This window comes from Lampetra planeri, chromosome 1 (assembly GCF_965212315.1).
Source record: "Lampetra planeri chromosome 1, kcLamPlan1.2.h2, whole genome shotgun sequence".
Classification (NCBI taxonomy): Eukaryota; Metazoa; Chordata; class Hyperoartia; order Petromyzontiformes; family Petromyzontidae; genus Lampetra; species Lampetra planeri.
Window position 1 is genome coordinate 11,641,625 of NC_136107.1, and position 18,341 is coordinate 11,659,965.

Consider the following 18,341-nt stretch of genomic DNA (forward strand, 5'->3'; position numbering starts at 1 on the left):
TATTTTAGTATGTTTTATTTTTATTATTTCCCTTCTATGTGACTTTACCGAAAGAACCAAGAAGATTAATCATGAACAGGTTACGTCCTCCACATGTACCCCCCTCATTAAGAATCATGAGCAGGTGACGTCACTCCACATTGAACAGCCTCCCTCATTAATAATCATTATAAGGTGACGTCCTCCAAATGGACACTCCCCTCCATTAATAATAATTAGCGGTTGACGTCACTCCACATGGGGGACCGAGGCGCCTCATCCCCCCTCCTCAGCGTCAACTTACAACCCTGACTATAAAGGCAGAATCCTCACATCACGCGATCTCCATAACGCTATTGAGACATCAAAGTAAAAAGGACGTCATGATGAACAAGGAATTATAACCTTAAAATTAAATAGGTCTGGGTCACCGCGCTCTTACAAATTGCACACGCATTAATGCAATGAATATTACGTCGCGGTCTGCTTTTTGCTTGCAAGTTTAAGATTTACTGCAATACACCCGTCCTTGGACGGGCAAAAGGCTAGTTTCCTATATTGTTCTGCGGGAAAGTATGTCGTCTGACAAGTTGTAATCTGCAAATGTCCCCCCATAAACCAGACTTCTTAAATAAGTGTATGCTGCACAGGGAATTACTGACAACGTTTGACTACAGTGTAAATACAGATGTAATAAACTGGCTTAGGTGCACACTAACCGTTGAATTTCTGCTAAGTTTAAATGCTATCAAATCCATTGGCACTTTTCACTATTGTTTATTCAGCCACAGATACTAGCGGCACTTTGCTTTGCTGAGCTAAACTGATGGACAGCATACAAGTTAAACAGCTGGGGCCGATTACTAACACTTTCCAAGATAAAAGTAAGGTCGAAAAGCCTGTTTACATTCAAAATTGCTGTTTGGCCAAATGTTGGCATACCTTTAAAGAAAATGGACCACATGCATTGAGTGCGCAAGCATTCATGCAGGATGTTCAAAATGAACTCGTAGGCAGTGGCAATCGGAGCAACAAACCATAATTTTAATTTTAGTCTTTTTGGAAAATATTACTCTATATTAGTCCGAGTTTGAACATCTTTCAGAAGCAAACTCCTTAGGAATTGTTCGTTTTTTGTTACATATGGATGAACAGAGGTGCTTAATGCCATCTGGATCTGCTTTAGGGCCAGGTTTCTGCATAGCTGACTTCCCTCTTGAGGCCATATCCCTCTGTATACATGAGCCACTCTTATTGTTCCACAATGACTGACTTGTGGGCACCTGGTGCTGGGTATGGGACTGGCTGACCTCCCACCCAACACTCCTTCTTAGTCATTAGAGTTCCAGTAAAATACATTTATCAAGCATTCATGCATGCATGTGTGAGTTGCTTTTATTATGTTTTAATCATACATTATAAGCAAATTATTTTCTCCACAAGCAGTGACATTGTGTGTTTTTATTCGTGATCATTGTCAGACATACTGAATAGGCAAATTTGTAATTTGAAGTCAAATATACTAAATAATCCAACTATTACATGTGAACATGAAATAACTGTGCTAATTGATCTGAAAAGTCACGTGAACCTTATGGCTCTCGCATAATGTCCGTGATGCAGTCATTTTTAGTCTGTTGATGGTCGGCGATGCGGCAATCGACTTATCTCGACGAGATGTACACGGTGCACTATGGTGCATACAAGCGTTCAGGGTTTCAGCGCAATCGTCCTCGCTGCGTTTCGACATCGCGAAGTAGCACTGATTTCGGATTGATTGGTATCCCAGTCGCGGAGTTAAATACACTCCTGGAAAAAAATAGTGCCCCAGAAATAAAGTATTTAATTGCCTCGGCCATTTTTTATTATTTGGTACTCCGGGGTACCGCCATAAGGATTACATGTAAATTATTATACTGCAATAATGTAAAACGTTCTATCTTAATGCATTCAAAATAACCGTAGTGATTCAACATCGTAATTTAAACAATTTCTAAAGAAGTATTTTACTCTTTTTTTCGTAGCTAAAAGAACGCATTTAAAGTGGTAAAACCATGGACTTTGTTGAACAAATTAGCAAGTCAATAGAAGACTTGTTCACATTGTTCCTACAGGAAACTAGATAGTTGCCAATGCACTTAAAAAACATACATTTTATAAAATGGCCAAATTAAATTTGTGCATTATTATTTTGTCCACATCATAATGACAAGAAGTTTTTCAGTTTAAGGTTATGTCATACTAATTAAGCTTTTTGATTAACTTTTTTACTTCATGGAAAATCGATAACTAAATATGAGAAAAATAATATTTCAAAACAGCTATGTGAAACATATTATCAGACACTTGAAAATGGGACATTTACAACGAGAGCAAAGTTGCATAAAATGACCAGCTCTGAAAATATGTCATCTAATGGTGGCTAAGTTAAAACATAATTTAAACAAACTTGGCTCTTTTCATTGTAAAATCGACTAGCAGCGACATCAATAGACCAATGATTGGGCCAGGGTTTGAGTCAGTGAGTTTAATCTAGCTTTAAAAGACCTCTGTCACCCTCATGAATATATATTCTTAAGTATTAAAGCCAGTCAAGTTCCCAAATTAAGGTGAACATGCAAAAGGTCCATCTACAGTAATGTGCTACTTTGCTTACTACACATTTTGCCTCTTTAAAATGTTCGTCAGCTATACCAGATATGAATTACTGTATCTGTATTGTATTTAACGTTGGTGTCTATTTATGATCGTAAACTTAAGAACAGCTGTGACAATACCCCAGATTTGGCTAAAAGTTCAGTCTTGATATAATCATGGTCGTGTGTAGTCACGAGTGCGACTACAGAATAACTTTGCTGTAGTCTCTACCGTGACTTTAGATGTTACAGCACAACTCGTTTTGCAGAACTGTATGAAAGTGTAGAGTTTTGAGATTAATATGTGCCGCATTGTACTACGACGTTTTTGTAAAAAAAAAATCTGCCTGATATACTTAAAAAAATATAATTCAAATTACAATGGATATTTGATCAATTAGGGAAATTTAAGGCCATACATTTTTTATTTACAAGGAATTCTTATTAAAAATGGTTTGTATTGAATTCAACAAAAGTGGGTTGGACCTGCAAATTGAAATAAATCAACACTGTGCTTTATAACAAAAAGAGCTGATTAAAATATGGATATTAAAAAATAGAATATTTGGGGATAATACAACGATGAACAATACATTGTATTAACCTTGGTCTCCAGTCACTGTGATAAGCAGAGGCCCTCTTTATGGTGTGGCCGTTTGGGTCAAGAGAGCTTTCTCAGCCCAGATGGAAAAAATCAATAAAAATATATACATCTTGCATGGATTTTTTCCCAGTGTGTCTAACTTCAGAGTATTAAAACCACCTTGCTTTATTCATATGCTGACCCCAATATGTCCTGATCAAGGAGCATTTGCCAACCACAACGCGATGTTATATCGTCAATCTGCCAGTCGGAGAGAGAGAGTGCAATGGTCTCCTTTAAAGATTTTCTGTTTTGCCGTCAGGATGTAATTAAAAACCACTAGCTGCCACTGTTGCATTTAATATCACCAGCGGCAAACGTGTCACCACAAAACTGTGCTGTCGGATTAATTTTGAGAAAATTAGCAATATGCGAGAATATTTCCGGATATGCATTACGCATAGTTCGGGTCTCTAGGTAGAAGTGCAAAGAGATCTTAGCTCGCCGCTTTTTCCAGTGCGGAGGTTTAGCATGTGACATGACAAGCAGAAAATGCTTGCGGCAGTTCTCAATAAAGCCAGAGGTCAACCCGAACCCAACTAAGTCAAATAAATTAAGCTACACATGTGATATTAGTAAAATTACGTGCTATAAATGGAATTGCATACCTGTGCATTCTTATGCAACAAAAACACGGATTTTTTTAAATTAATGCAGCATGTGAATGGTTAAATGTCTTTTTTACTTGCACAAATACAGTATTTGACACACTTGCTGACAGCTATAATTACATTAGTGCATTTTTTAAAGAAGGCATTATTTTAATATGCACTGTGACAATCCACTACCTTGTTTTTAGTCTCTGCTTTGCTGTAACAAGCATACCTCCTTAAATCTAGTTGGCATCTCATGAGCTCTCGAATTATTTTATTTCTGGGAACTGTAAATCTTTGAATTTCATGTCGGCAGGCTTGCCTTTATTGTGTTTCAGTCCTCTGTGGAAGCCTGAGTGCTTTGGATCCACACCTTGGACAGGCAATTGGAAAAATGTGAACTGTTAATTTCATCAAACATATTGCTATACTGTACAGTAAAAAAAACTGGGGATTGTATGTATGACTGTTTAATGCTCTTGGAATGCCTTTTAAAAATATCAATTTCTTAAAATTCTAAATTGTGTTTTACATACGAATCAATCAATTTGTTTGTACGCTCAAAAGGAGACAAAAACACAATTTGCAATCCTAATGAAAGTTCACTGATATTTTTGATGAAATACAAACATAAGGACAAGTCTGAACTTTTTTTCAAATATTAGTGTTCATCGTCTGTTGGCTTTGCCAAATTAAGGCATTGATGGTATAGTTATCATTAATCGTATGTCTTTAACGTTGTCAACATCAAAGGCCTGTGTTGTTATGGAATCCGCCAGCCCCAATGATGTCAGATTGTAAGGGCCCCGGTACTTAGCTTTAATCACAGCTCATTGAGCGAAATAACACAGGACTTAGCTACCCATGCATCATCTGGAGGCAACAAGCTGGTGAGTCTGTGTCTCAGCTAGTTTCATGGTGTTTCTCATCAAAGTATTCCAAGTGTGATTTTGAGTTGAGCCTATATAAATATCCCATGCCATCCTCCTGCCAAACAATGGAATGTATTTCCTCTGGCAATGAGTTAAATGCATACTGTTTTGTTTGTATTGAGTTCTAAACCAACCAAAAGAGTTGCATTCAATATAAACAAGCTTAAATGCTATCAAATTTGCTAATTATCAGCAGAAGTTCTGACATTCTTCTGATGATCAGTGTAGCTTGTTTACATATGGAGATGTATGTTATTTTTGTTGGAAAGCAAATTTCGAAGTGTATTGTGTGTATATGTATACAGAGGCATTTCTAATGAGGTGTATACATTTTTTTCCCAAAAGCATGCCTTCAAAGTATATATGCTTCTTTGAAGACTCTTAAAGTTGGCTTTATTATCGTGAAAATTCCACTTGGCCACTCAGCTTGGCATAGCAGCCACAGATATATCATGATATAGGGAAGTGTATATAATACATTCTTTAAAACACCAAGATTAAAGTTAAAATGTTCTCATTGGTATATATAGCCCTCATACTTTAACAGAAAGGCTGTAGGCATTCCACAAGATGAGAACATGGACATGCCCAGTGAACCATACCGAGCTGCAGACAGTCCTGCAACACCCAGGGAGGTATATGGGTGAGGAAAGCACAGGTAAACTGTGGACTTGCTAAAAGATGCATAAGCATACATAATGTAAATACATTTTTTCAATCACAATTTGTTAAGAGTCATAATGCCAACTGGTATGGCGGCGCACATCTGTAATCCAGAACTTTGGAGTCAATGGTTGTTGGATCACATGGATTTCATCATGTGAGGGAGACTCCCAAACATACTGGATTGTGAGATGGCCAAGTAATGGCAGTACAGCAAGTGGGATCTTGAACCCATATATGCAGAGGTTTGATTGCAGTGGCGGCTCCTGCAAAATCTCTCAGGGGGGGCAAATGTCTGGATGATTGATAAGGTCCACCCATGCAATGAATAAATTAACAGCTTAAGCATGTAAAGGCAACTTCACTTCTTTAATATTAATGAAAAATAAAGTGACTCTTACAATACATCTTGTTTGTTTATATACTCACTATTAAAACAAACCACTCAAGTTTATTTTATTAAAGATTCCACTAGGTGGTGATAAATTATATTGTTGGATGAAACGTGCTTACGTATGATGACGTTAGCACGTATGATGACGTAAGCACGTTAGTGCATGCCCTCCCGGAAGCCATAGAGAATGCATTGCAGCGCCCCCGTTCGAAAAAAAACATCTTTGAATGTAAGTCTATGGGGCCACTCGGGGCGATTCTCAGCCGTAGTGAAATCGCCCAAAAAGAGGCGGTACTCCACAGAACGTGACATGACGCTGATTGGACTATATCCAGAGGCTGACAGTGACGGCTAGCGTGACTCTGTGGTTGAATGACATTGGTGGTGCGTCGCCCAATCGCCCTAATGAAGAAACCGCCCCTGTTTGATTGTTATCCTCTCGTATATGTGTGTGGTAATTTGGTTTCCTCTCCAATGCAAACGCTGATTAAACGGAAGTTGGCTCAACGTCATGTACAAGGTGTACAGCCAGCCGAGTACGACACGTTCGCAAAACAATGGAAGGTATATGTTGGAGGAACACAGCTGAAAAAGCACCAGAGTACAGTATGTTTATCTACGTATACCTTTTGGAAAACTGAACTAGATATAAAAAAACACCATAACAATCGAGATTTTTTTTAATAGGGTATGTTACTTGTACTGACATATGGATCAGAAACATGCATGCTGGACAACATTTTTTTTACATTACGTGTTTGCTATGTATGTGGTAATCCGATACCTTGGACACCCTTGCAAATGAGATGCTCCATCTCAAGGAAGTTTCCAGATGAAACATTTTAATTAACACAAAAAGGCACAAATGATGATGCAAATATGCATGCTTGGAGGTCTGCTTGGGCAAGATACATCGCTCATACCGGTGATGGCGGGTGGTCAAAATTAACGACAGAGTGGTAGTCAAAGAACAGAAAAAACAAGAGGACAACCATGTTGGAGAATAAATCACGAGATCAGCTCATATGTAAGAGCAAAATCGATTGTTGTATCACAAGACCGGGAGGGATGGTAATGGCTCATGGAGGCTTTCATCCATCAGCATATAAAACAAGGTTGATTATGAGTATGGAAACATATCCGAATTAAATACGCTTATCGAAACTTGCCAGACTAAATAAATATAGATTTAGATTTCAAAAGAATTAACCCATTTGTTTGAAGGTAACAGTGGATTATTTTGTGAGTTTATCAGTATTTAAGTGTGTCTTGGGTGTATTACAAATTAATTTGTCGTTCTTGCAACTACAATTGCAATAACTACCGTTGAAATAGCGACCACATACCACACCACTTTAACTCTGCCTGGATGAAACGGCAGGCATCACTGACAGTGGTCGCCCAAGCGTACATTTCATTCATTCCACCCCCTATCTCCCATCTCCTGTTCACTCGGGATCCATATAGCCTCACGGGCTTGTCAAGTTGGAGGGAGACTTGCCAGGGCACGGAGGACACGAGGGCACTGGGCTAGACAAGGATGCCCGCTGACGACTGGTGGGGGTAGTGCATCCCAGTGACAAACATTTAACGTGGCCTGAGAGACCTGAGATGCAATCTGCAGATGTTTTCCCCAAGCGTATAATTACAGGCTCAAAACGTTTACAGTGCTGGGCCAGAATACAGGGAAACAATTCTCACAATTATCACAAACAAGCTGGTGAATAGCTACCGTAGCTCCAACACATTGTAACTCTATAATGTAGTTTTTTTGGTTAGATCGCGGTCTAACCCAAAACACCTCTATTATGGATGATATTGGTCGTCAAAGCCTACGTATTAAACATTATAACTCTACCAACTGTTACAGCATCCTCTAGTGGATGTGTTTGTAATCCACGTTAAGTTTATGATTTCTATCCAGTATGTTTCTAAACATAATCAAGTTTCTCTTTGGTTCTTTCGGTAAAGTCACGTATAAAGATAAAATAATAAATTAAATAATAGCATACGACGTTTCGATTGCAACACAAGCAATCATCATCAGGTATAAATGAAATAGCAACAAAAATCTAACCAGAAAACTATAGACAGACATATAAGCAGACAGATATCACCAAGATACATAGAGAGAGAGTAACACATAGGCACAGAGAGGGAGATCGTCTCTGTGGCGAGGCCTTAAATAGACAGACAACGGTAGTTAAACCCTTCTTCTCTCCGCCCCCGCCCCCCTCTGTCTATTTAAGGCCTCGCCACAGAGACGATCTCCCTCTCTGTGCCTATGTGTTACTCTCTCTCTATGTATCTTGGTGATATATGTCTGCTTATATGTATGTCTATAGTTTTCTGGTTAGATTTTTGTTGCTATTTCATTTGTACCTGATGATGATTGCTTGTGTTGCAATTGAAACGTCGTATGCTATTATTTAATTTATTATTTTTATCTTTATACGTGACTTTACCGAAAGAACCAAAGAGTAATTCCTGCAGTCACGACAGCTCCAAATTAAGATTGATAATCAAGTTTGCTAAATCATTTAAATCCATTGTGGTCATATACATATGCAGACACATGCACACACAAACAATAAAATAATAATATTACATTGCATCTGCAGTGTTGTTGGTCTCCCTTATGCAAAGTGGCATATTTAATGCTAATTCGCAAGATGTATTTTTTCCTTTAAATTTATTTTGGCAGCCTATCTTAACAAAGGAAATTTTTCCTGAAAGATCAAATGAATAACATAAATTCCTAGATTTTTACGCCATCAACCTAAGTCAGAATAAGCTGTCTGAGCTTTCACGGTTGTAATTGACGGCAAGACAGCAGAGCCTTTCATCAGCGGTTTAGAGTGTCGGTCGAGCTTAGGATGTTTTGGCATGTACGATATTCCAAGGCTGAATTTTTTGACACATCTACTGTAAATGGACCAGCCGGAGCACAAAGGTGTTCTGACCACTTTGAAAGAGGTTTTTTTCCGTCCAGTTTTATTCCAGACAATTAATATCCACTAGCTTGTTTGCCTGTCCTAGGACAGAAGCTGTAATATTTACGAAAACATTGAGCAGAGTATAATTGTACCTTGTGTACATTTAATGGCAGTGAATATTGCACTAAAGTATGTCATCAAACACTTCACTATATTTCACTTTAGCACTGTATTAATTGCAGTGAATCTGGCACAAAACGAAGTCATACAACACTTCACTGTAGTTCACTGTAGCACTGTATTAATGGCAGTGATTTTTGCACGAAACTATGTCAAAAAACACCTCACTTCATGTCACTGTAGCACTGTATTTAACTGACCTTCAATTTGTTCAAATCCACTGCTCTGATACTTTATTCTCTTCTACTTTCGGTCGCTGTAGTTGAGATAAATTGGAATTCCATACAATATCTGTAAAATCACCGAGAAATGTCTATTTTACCATAATGTAGAACCATAAATTAGACTTACCTTTCATGTCAAGTGCTGAAGAAATAAATAAAGACACCAAATCCACTTTGTTGGTGCGTAGAATTATGTATTAGATTAACTTTCAATAAAGAAACGTGAAACTTAAAGCGAATTTGCGAAAAAAAATATTTCTGCTCGATCTTCTTTTGCGTGAGTGTAAAAATCCACCCGCTCATGAATATTAATGACAGGGGGGGCTGCAGCATGTGGAGTGACGTCACGCACGTTACACACAAATAGACATTCATGGCTCATTATAGTAGTAATAATGACATGCTGTGGTAAAAAATACTTACACAATCAAAATATATATTATAGATAAAACATTTTATCCAGCCCCATAGTCAAATATGTACACTGAAAGGCAGAAACCAATTCATTACAATACATTTATTTTGCAAGCAATTTTTATTTGGTTTCTGGAAGTGCTTTTTGTGTGGCAGTTTAAGAAACTGTAACGACAGTGTTGCTTTCTAGTAAAACGAACGTTGTCCAGCATGTTGTGTGTAATATGGAATAGTTTCTCAATCGAGGCGACAAGGGTTGTTTAAAATAATCAGTGATTTATTTTGTTTGTAATTACTATTTTACATTTTTGTAGTGCTGTCAAAACACATGAATTATGCTTGAGCAAATTCCCACATGTGGATATGTGACTCCAGGTTGCAGGGGCTGAGCAGACACTGCTGTGTGTAGCACATGTGTGCACATGTCCAGGGAATTAAGACACACGATAGATCAGGGCTGGCAAATAATTATGTTTGCCTTGGATTATTTCATTTAATCCTGCTTTTTTTCTGGTCCAGCGAAAATAATCTCTTATCATTGGCTCAAGTTACCAAAAGACCATGATAAAGTGACGTGGTTTCCTAAAGTAATAATTATTTTCACATGTTGAACTCCCCCCCCCCCCTTATCCAGGGGCACTGTAGTGTCACGTATAGAATTCATATGGAGGTGTATTTGCATTATGATATTATCAGCGTATAAATACCCCTGCAAGCAAACGTAGAATATGCTTATGAAGTAACTTTGCACTGCTTTTTAAAATAACTGTCGAAAAATGTGTGTGTTGTTTTAACTCCATGCAAATAAATCAATATATTAAAATAATTCCTCAATTGCCTGAGGATTTTACAAACAAATAATATTTTGTGAGAAGCAAGTCAAGCTATTAAACACTGTGCTTGTGAAAAGTGACTTCACAATTGGCTTTAACTGTTATCTTAACTGTTTCACATTCTCACCATCTCAGGTTCATTATCTCTACGTAGACATGTAATTATCTGACATGTCACTGGATACAAAGTGAATTTAGACCAACGTATTTCCCCTCAGAAAAAAACGTATTTACACTAAGTGAGGAGGGGGTTCAAGGCATTCAATGGTGAGGGTAAAGAGTCGTAGGTGAATGCGACGGTTAGGCACGAGGAGTCCTGAACTATTTAAGCACAACAAATTAGCAATGTGGTGAATATTTGGTCGGGGCATGAGACAAGATGCCTTATACTTCATCAAGGCCAAATCATTTTGTAATTGTAGTGAGTCCAACTGAGTCACAGACGTTGTCTTGGGAGCAACACTGTTTATTACATCAACTCAACACAACATAACATAACCTACACTCGGGTGTTGAACGCCCATCTAACCACGCTATGGTAGAACTAGACATGGTCCCGCTATCCCGGTCCGGACCACGAGCTGGGTCCCGGGCCGCGTGGTTAGAGGCTTCTTCAACCCGACGTGGATCTTCTTCACCAACAACCCGAAGAACCCCGAGCCCCTCACGGGGCCCCTGTTATATCGGCCCGGGCTGGGGCTGGCTCAGCCCCTCGCCCCGCCCACCTTCTAGATCTCTCTCGCTCTTTCCCGAAGGCTCCCGAGAGCTCCTCTATACCACGTGATCACCCTTCAATATCATCCGGTCACGTGTAGGCAGGAGGTCAACCAGCGTATCATGCCCCAACATAACCCTAGATGGCTAATACTCTCTCTCGCTCCCTCACCGGGAGCCCGCACCACACACTGTACGTGATGCCTCTGCGCTAACCAGCGCTCACCTAAGCCCCGCTATGGCCGGTACTACGCCCAGTAACCGGGCTGCACATAATTACACCATATAATCCGCCATGGCCTCGCAAGCCCGGCACCACACACTGACATTCACAGTCACTACATAATCATTACAATGTGTATTTAACACAAACCAATTGGCAAAGATTGAAGTTATATTTCCACAACAGCATTGATTTGCAGCAAGTAATACATTGTACCGTATTAAACCAAATCAACTGCTTAAACACATTTTTTTAACCAAACCAGTATGTATTGTATAATATGATGATACTCATAATAATGGAGTAGCAGCCAAGGCATGAAATGTGTCCGAGAGGACATCCACCGAGATAAAGATATGGAATCAGCTCGTGTGCAGGTGCTGGGTGGATTATTACATCGTAGGATCACGTGAGGTGGCGGCAGCTTGGTGAAGGCCTTCATCCAGCAGTGGATTAACTGTAGCTGATTATTAGATGCTATGTTGATAGTGAACACAAGTAAATGGCTTCTCGAATTACTGTAAAGACCCTCTGCACAGAACTCATACGTATGTGATGTCTCAGAGTGGGTTACTGGGTTACATGTGATGGCTTATTTCACGGGCATTCTGCCAGGCATCTGTGCGTGTGACACAAAACGGTCTAACCTGATGACGTAATTCAGCACTAATATAAAGAACAGCCTATATCAGCTTCTGAAATGACTTGAGGGAATAGGATGAATCTGGCTTCTTGTAAAAAAAAACCTTGGCTGAACAGATGGTAAAACCGCAATTCTGATATCTAAAAAGCTTCAAAAAGTAGTAGTTGAGATCTCCATATGTTCTATAATTCACGCTGACAAGAAGCTGCTCTTCATTACGTATTGACAATTAGATGTAGGCCTCTCCTGTAATATGAACACTGAACCCTACATGCCATAAATACAATGTCCATGCGATTCGTTGTGTGTGGCATTTAGCACAATTCGTAATTGTTACACGTATTACAAAGGAACAGTATTTTGCCACACGCTGCAAAGGATCTACCAAGTTCCTGATTTTTTATCCAAGATATATTTTTTACAGAACTTCTGGAAAGATGCCATTGGTGTTACTTGTTTTAAAAACACTTAAGGATTTTAATTTATATTGGTATTAAAATAAGTTCACAAAGATGGCTTCAGAATTGGTTTGTTTTGGGTTAGGTCCTGTTAACAACTTGATTATGCTGGATTTAATCTCCAGCGAAGCATCATACCCATTTAAATGTTGTGAGGTTACTCTGCAACACATCGATTGTGTTGCTGAGCAGTCATGTATTTAGCGCGTTTGATTCACGTAACACTTTTATTAATTGGCTGTGTTGGATGGAGGTGGATTTATGACACTCATGTTTACACGACTTAACCCCCAAATACCCCAATTATAAATCATATTAGTCGTACAAAGTTGACTTTAAAAAACCCGATACTTTCAGACTTACCTGTATATATTATGCTTAGAACTACTGCACTCACAATGTGATTGCAGCTTTAGAGGAAGCCGTCAAAAGTCAGCGATTTCTTGCTCAAATAGACATTGAGGTGGCACTGATCTCCTGTATACTGCCATGAGCGATTGGTAGAAATTCCACATTCCTATGCTGGGGGCGAGCATATCCATAGGACATCCACTTGACTTCCCCACAAAATGATACTCATTGGTAGTATTAAACGCAAACAAATATCATTGTTGCTCTTTCTCCATTTCGGAATGCATACATACTTAACTTGCGTGTCTGCCCGCCTGCTCTATGTGAAGCTGTGCGATGGAGCAGACCACAAATGAATCGTTTCCTACAGGCACCGCTGACACGTGTGTCAACAGAGGTCCTGAAAGCTTGGCTTGTCAGGAACTTGTGAGGCCGGGCATTTCGTTACTAGCTGGACCCCCGACCTGGACCTAACGTGATCCTACAATGCCTCCTCTGTCACGCGCACAGCAAGCTCCTTATACCTGTAAATCAGTTTGTTCCCGCTGAGCTTGGGCTTTTGTGTGCTGCCCTATTCATTTTGTGTTATTGTGAAGACGAAGAAGAAAAAGTGAGGTTCAAGTTGTGCACAGCCGTTACGTTTCATTCATCACCAAACTTCCATGCTTTACTCTTTGGTTATTTCGGTAAAGTCACGTAGAAAGAAAATAAATTAAATAATAGAATACGACGTTTCGATTGCAACGCAAGCAGTCGTCATCAGGTAGAATTAAATTTGAGAGAGAGACATAAACAGACAGAGACATAGAGACAGACACACAAGCAGAGAGAGACAACACAGAGGCACATAGAGAGAGACACACAACATAGACACACAGAGACTCAATGCCTCTGTGTCGTGGCCTTAAATAGAGAGAAAGGGGGGGAGCAGAGAGAGAGGTGGGTCTGCTGGAGCAGAGAAATTAGCATGTCGATGAGAGAGCTGTGTGGAAATCCACCCCGCGGCGGCAGGGGGAGAGAAAGACCCAGCAAGTCTGGTAAAATATTTTTTTAGAGATAGTTGTGTTGAAATCCACCAAGCGGCCGGGGGAGAGAAAGAGCGAATGGACCTATGAGAGCCTGGTAAATATTAGAGAGAGAAATAGGCAGTTTGAGAAAACAAACAATTCACCCCGCCGCGGGGTATATATGTGTGTATATTAGTTTTCAGTTGCATTTATTAGGTATAACCCTGTGAGCCATGCGGCTCTTGACTCGGGTGCAACCGCAACAATGCAAAAACATGAACAAGAAACATCTTAAAGTGACTACACGCAACAGAAAAATCCATAAAAAAAACTGCAAAGTCTTCCAGAAAAAACACCGTATTTCAACGCTGTGTGCAAAAATCCCAGTGGGATGCAAGTCAAACAATAACAACCATAAGAAAATGTAGATCAACGTTATCAGGCTAACTCTGTACTACAACAAACAAACATGGCTAAACCTTAACGTGTTCAAAATCACCAATATAAAGCTATAAAAACAATGTAACAGTGATTCAAATTTAACAATAAACGATATACATAACATGTACGACCAAACTTTGCAGCCATAGCTGGCTGCATGAGTCAATCCGTAACAGCAGGAGTGTCAGTAGCAGAATAAAAAATGTTCAATACACCTTTAAAGATCAGCACACTATAATCAAAACTCAAGGTCATACTTTGCAGTGGTCATCCGGAAGGATACAATTGATTTCAGGCCATTCTGAATAGCAGTGGCAGCCAGGGGTGTACAACTCCTCACAGGTAGTGATCCAAGTTGAAGTTTATTGGCGATAGAATTCCAAACCCTGGGGGCATCAATAGAAAGGCCCTTCCTCCAGTATTTGTACGGCAATAAGGAATGTGAAGCTGGTAAATGAGCGAAGACCTTAGGTCACATTTGTTCTTCAAAACAGTGAGGCGATCCAACAGGTAGTCTGATGATATTTGTGTTAGTACATCGTGAATAAATAAGATCTGATGCACAAGCCGTTGATCATTAAGAGAAGTTAAGTTTGACCCAATGTAGAGATCGCTGTGGTAGCTCCTATATGGGCAGTTCAATGCAAATCTTAAGGCCGAGTGATAAATTGAGTCAAGCTTCTTCAGTATAGTAGTGGGGGCTGATTTATATACGATGTCACAGTAATCAAGTAGACGCAGTAAGGTAGATTTTATCAATTCCAAGCGGAACATAGGGGGGAAGCAGTGCTTGTGTCGATACAGAAAACCAATGATAAATGTTGTCTTTTTACCAATATAATCAATTGTGATCTCATAACATATGTGGAAAAGTGAAGTTTCAGATTTCATGGATTACACACCCTCTTTTAAATTTCCTACTTTTGGGGTAAAAGTCAACTTCTGAAAATGTCATTCTAATTTGTGCATTACTGGTTGCTCAAGATTCCCTTCGCTTATTTTCCGCATAAACGACTATACTATGACTGTATATGTATTGACTGTAATGATTTTTTCCATTAAGCAACTTGTGAATATTGAGGGATTGCCTTCAAGTTTGCAGTGCTTTAGTTGAACGGGAAATGAATAAAACAAGGCGGACTAAACCTTAAAAATAACAAACTTGAATGTTGAATGGGACTCGAATATATACTCTGTTTCCCCCAGTTATATCCATCCTGCAAGTATTATACATTTTTTGTGAATTTGTTTTACGTGACTTTAGCCATACGTTGTAAAATTATTAATTGTTATGTTTTTAGTCATTTCCTGTAGTTTACTTGTATTGGTTGTTATGACTGTCATTAGCAAGTCAGAGACGGTTAATATTTTTGGCAATACTGTTTATAGTTTTTAATTCCCCAATCCACTTTTTTTCAAAAATGCTTCCGATATCCTTGTGAATAACTGGTGAGAGCATATATCTTTGTCCGATTCATCAACTGATACGCATTATTGCTGTCATCATGAAATGTCAGTGCATCTGTTTCGAATTGGAAACATGAACATTGGATGCATCCATAGAAGAGGGAACATGCCTGAGATGATCACCGCGGAGATGAAATGATCAGTTCACATGTAGGAGCAAATGGATTGTTACATCATGAAAACATGAAGGATGACGCCGTGATAACTTATGGAGGCCTTCATCCAAACGTGGATAGAGCTTGTATAATGATGCTGTTGTCATTCTGAATTTGAATGCATTTTTAGCGCATTGTATTTCAGAAAATGTAAGTGCAAACATTTTTAATTTAAAGTGTTGGTACTTAGTTTTCCAAGAGAAAGCTTTTAATGCGTTATGAAACAAATTAGAATGCAGATTACGATATATGGGACAGCAATGTCATCCCATCAAATAATCTGTAATTACACCGCTGGCACATGTAACTAAAAGAAATAAACCTAAATATATTCACGTTTATGGCACCAGCTTTGAAAAATGAGTTTTTAAATGTTTATTAAGGTATGCAAAACAAATCTCGATAAAATTATCACTCATAGTACTGTTTTGAAACTATTGCACATTATATTATACATTGAGGCTAAAACGTAAAGTTGTGGAGTGGACATGTAACTGCAAATATCAGAGCACAAAGCAATCGAAGAGAGCCCTCTGCTGTATATTGTGTATATAAGTCGGTGCAGGTTCATCAATTTATAGATACCCCTATGATTTGGAATGGCCCTCTGTAAACTTTTTTTTACATAGGCCAGCTGTTGGACAAAGTGTATCAGGAGAGTGTTAAAATATTTAATAATAATTGAGATTGGTGAGAGATGTGCAGAGGCTTTGCAATACTTGTCTATATAGTACTGAATGTTTTCTCTATTTTAGTGGGGCACCTATAAATGGATTACCATGCATTTGAAGGGCCCTAATATGGAATTGCACGCCAATATTTCTGAAAGCAGTGTGCAAGTTAACATATTTTAATGCTGTTTAAAAAATGTGATTGGTACAAAGTCAATGTTACACTATATAACTCAGATTCCAGTATCCAATGAACAAAGACAATGTACAAACCCAAATATTACAGCTTGTATACGATGACAAGATCACTAATGGAGACTTGATACAATTTTGTTAATGCGTCGAAGCATCAGATATAACCTAAAAAGCATATATAGTATTCCAATATTTGTATATTGTGATCTTCACAATATCAGTGTCCCAGTTATATGCTCTGGGCATGTTGACACTGACAGGCAGTGTTTTTCAGATATTTGACTTTTAGTTATTTTTACATTATATGTAATGCTCAAGTATACACTACCTATATCATTGATGCATTTTATCACTGGAACAGTTCAATAACAATAATTTGCCTTCATGTGGACTGTTTTGTAATACAATGTACCAAGTAATTGGCATGGCCTTGTTACAAATCTTATAAAAACAATTGATGTCATGTGCATAACCATTATAAAATATTATTTCATGAGTAGCATGGAAAACTAAACAAGAGTCATTATGTACATGCTCGTTCTGTATTAAACTTCCTGCTGAATGTTTTTATTAGGATCTTGGCCCTCGTATCTGTTCTTGGTAAATTTCAGCTACATCATCTTCCATTCGCAACTGCGCACACAACACACACAAAAAACAAGTCCTATATTATTAAATATACAACTCGTGAGCAAGACGGAACACCAAAGAAAGTGACAGTTCAATCAACGTTAATTTAATAAACTGTCCTGTAATTACTTAAACACATCAATAACAAAAATCTGCACATACAATACTCAATCATTGTATTATTGTAGTAAGCTGACCCACTTCATGCCATGTCACTAAAAATTGTAATGTTCAACACACAAATACACATTCCACCAGGATTATATTAAATATATTGTCGAACAGAACCATCAGTTTCAGCACCACATCCACACCTCTTTTGGCGTTTGAAGGCCTGTTACCATCCTTTGGCCTTTAATTGAATATAAAGCGAGGGTGGCATTCCATGCAATGCAATAAAACATCCCCATATGACACAGAAGGGCGCTGCATGGTGTGAACAGAATAGCTTATGGCGTGAAGGTTAAAACTCTTATGCTGGATGTCAAAGAGCCTAGCACATCTGTATCTGTCTGGCAATAAGGCTTTCATGAGTTTATTCAATTACATTGTCATTTTAACCTCGACGTGAATTTTGCTGTTGTGCTATGGGAGACGTATAAATTAACACGAGTTACAACCTATCAAGTTTTCAACATTAAGCAAATCGCAACATCCCTTACGAGTGCTGTCATCGTAATATACAGGGTGGTCCAGATGCCTTGTGACAACCATTTAATTATTATTTTATTATTTCCTTTCTACGTGACTTTACCGAAAGAACCAAGAATATATAACCATTTAATTCTCAAAAAACAGAAACTTAATGTACCTTACAGTTTATTTATAACATAAATGAATATGCAAAGGAACAAAAATGGTAGCGGTCAATTAATTGGGGGTCACAAGACATCTCCTTAATCTCACCCTCAACCTCGTCTCAATAACATCTAATGTCACAACACTGATTATTGACTTAT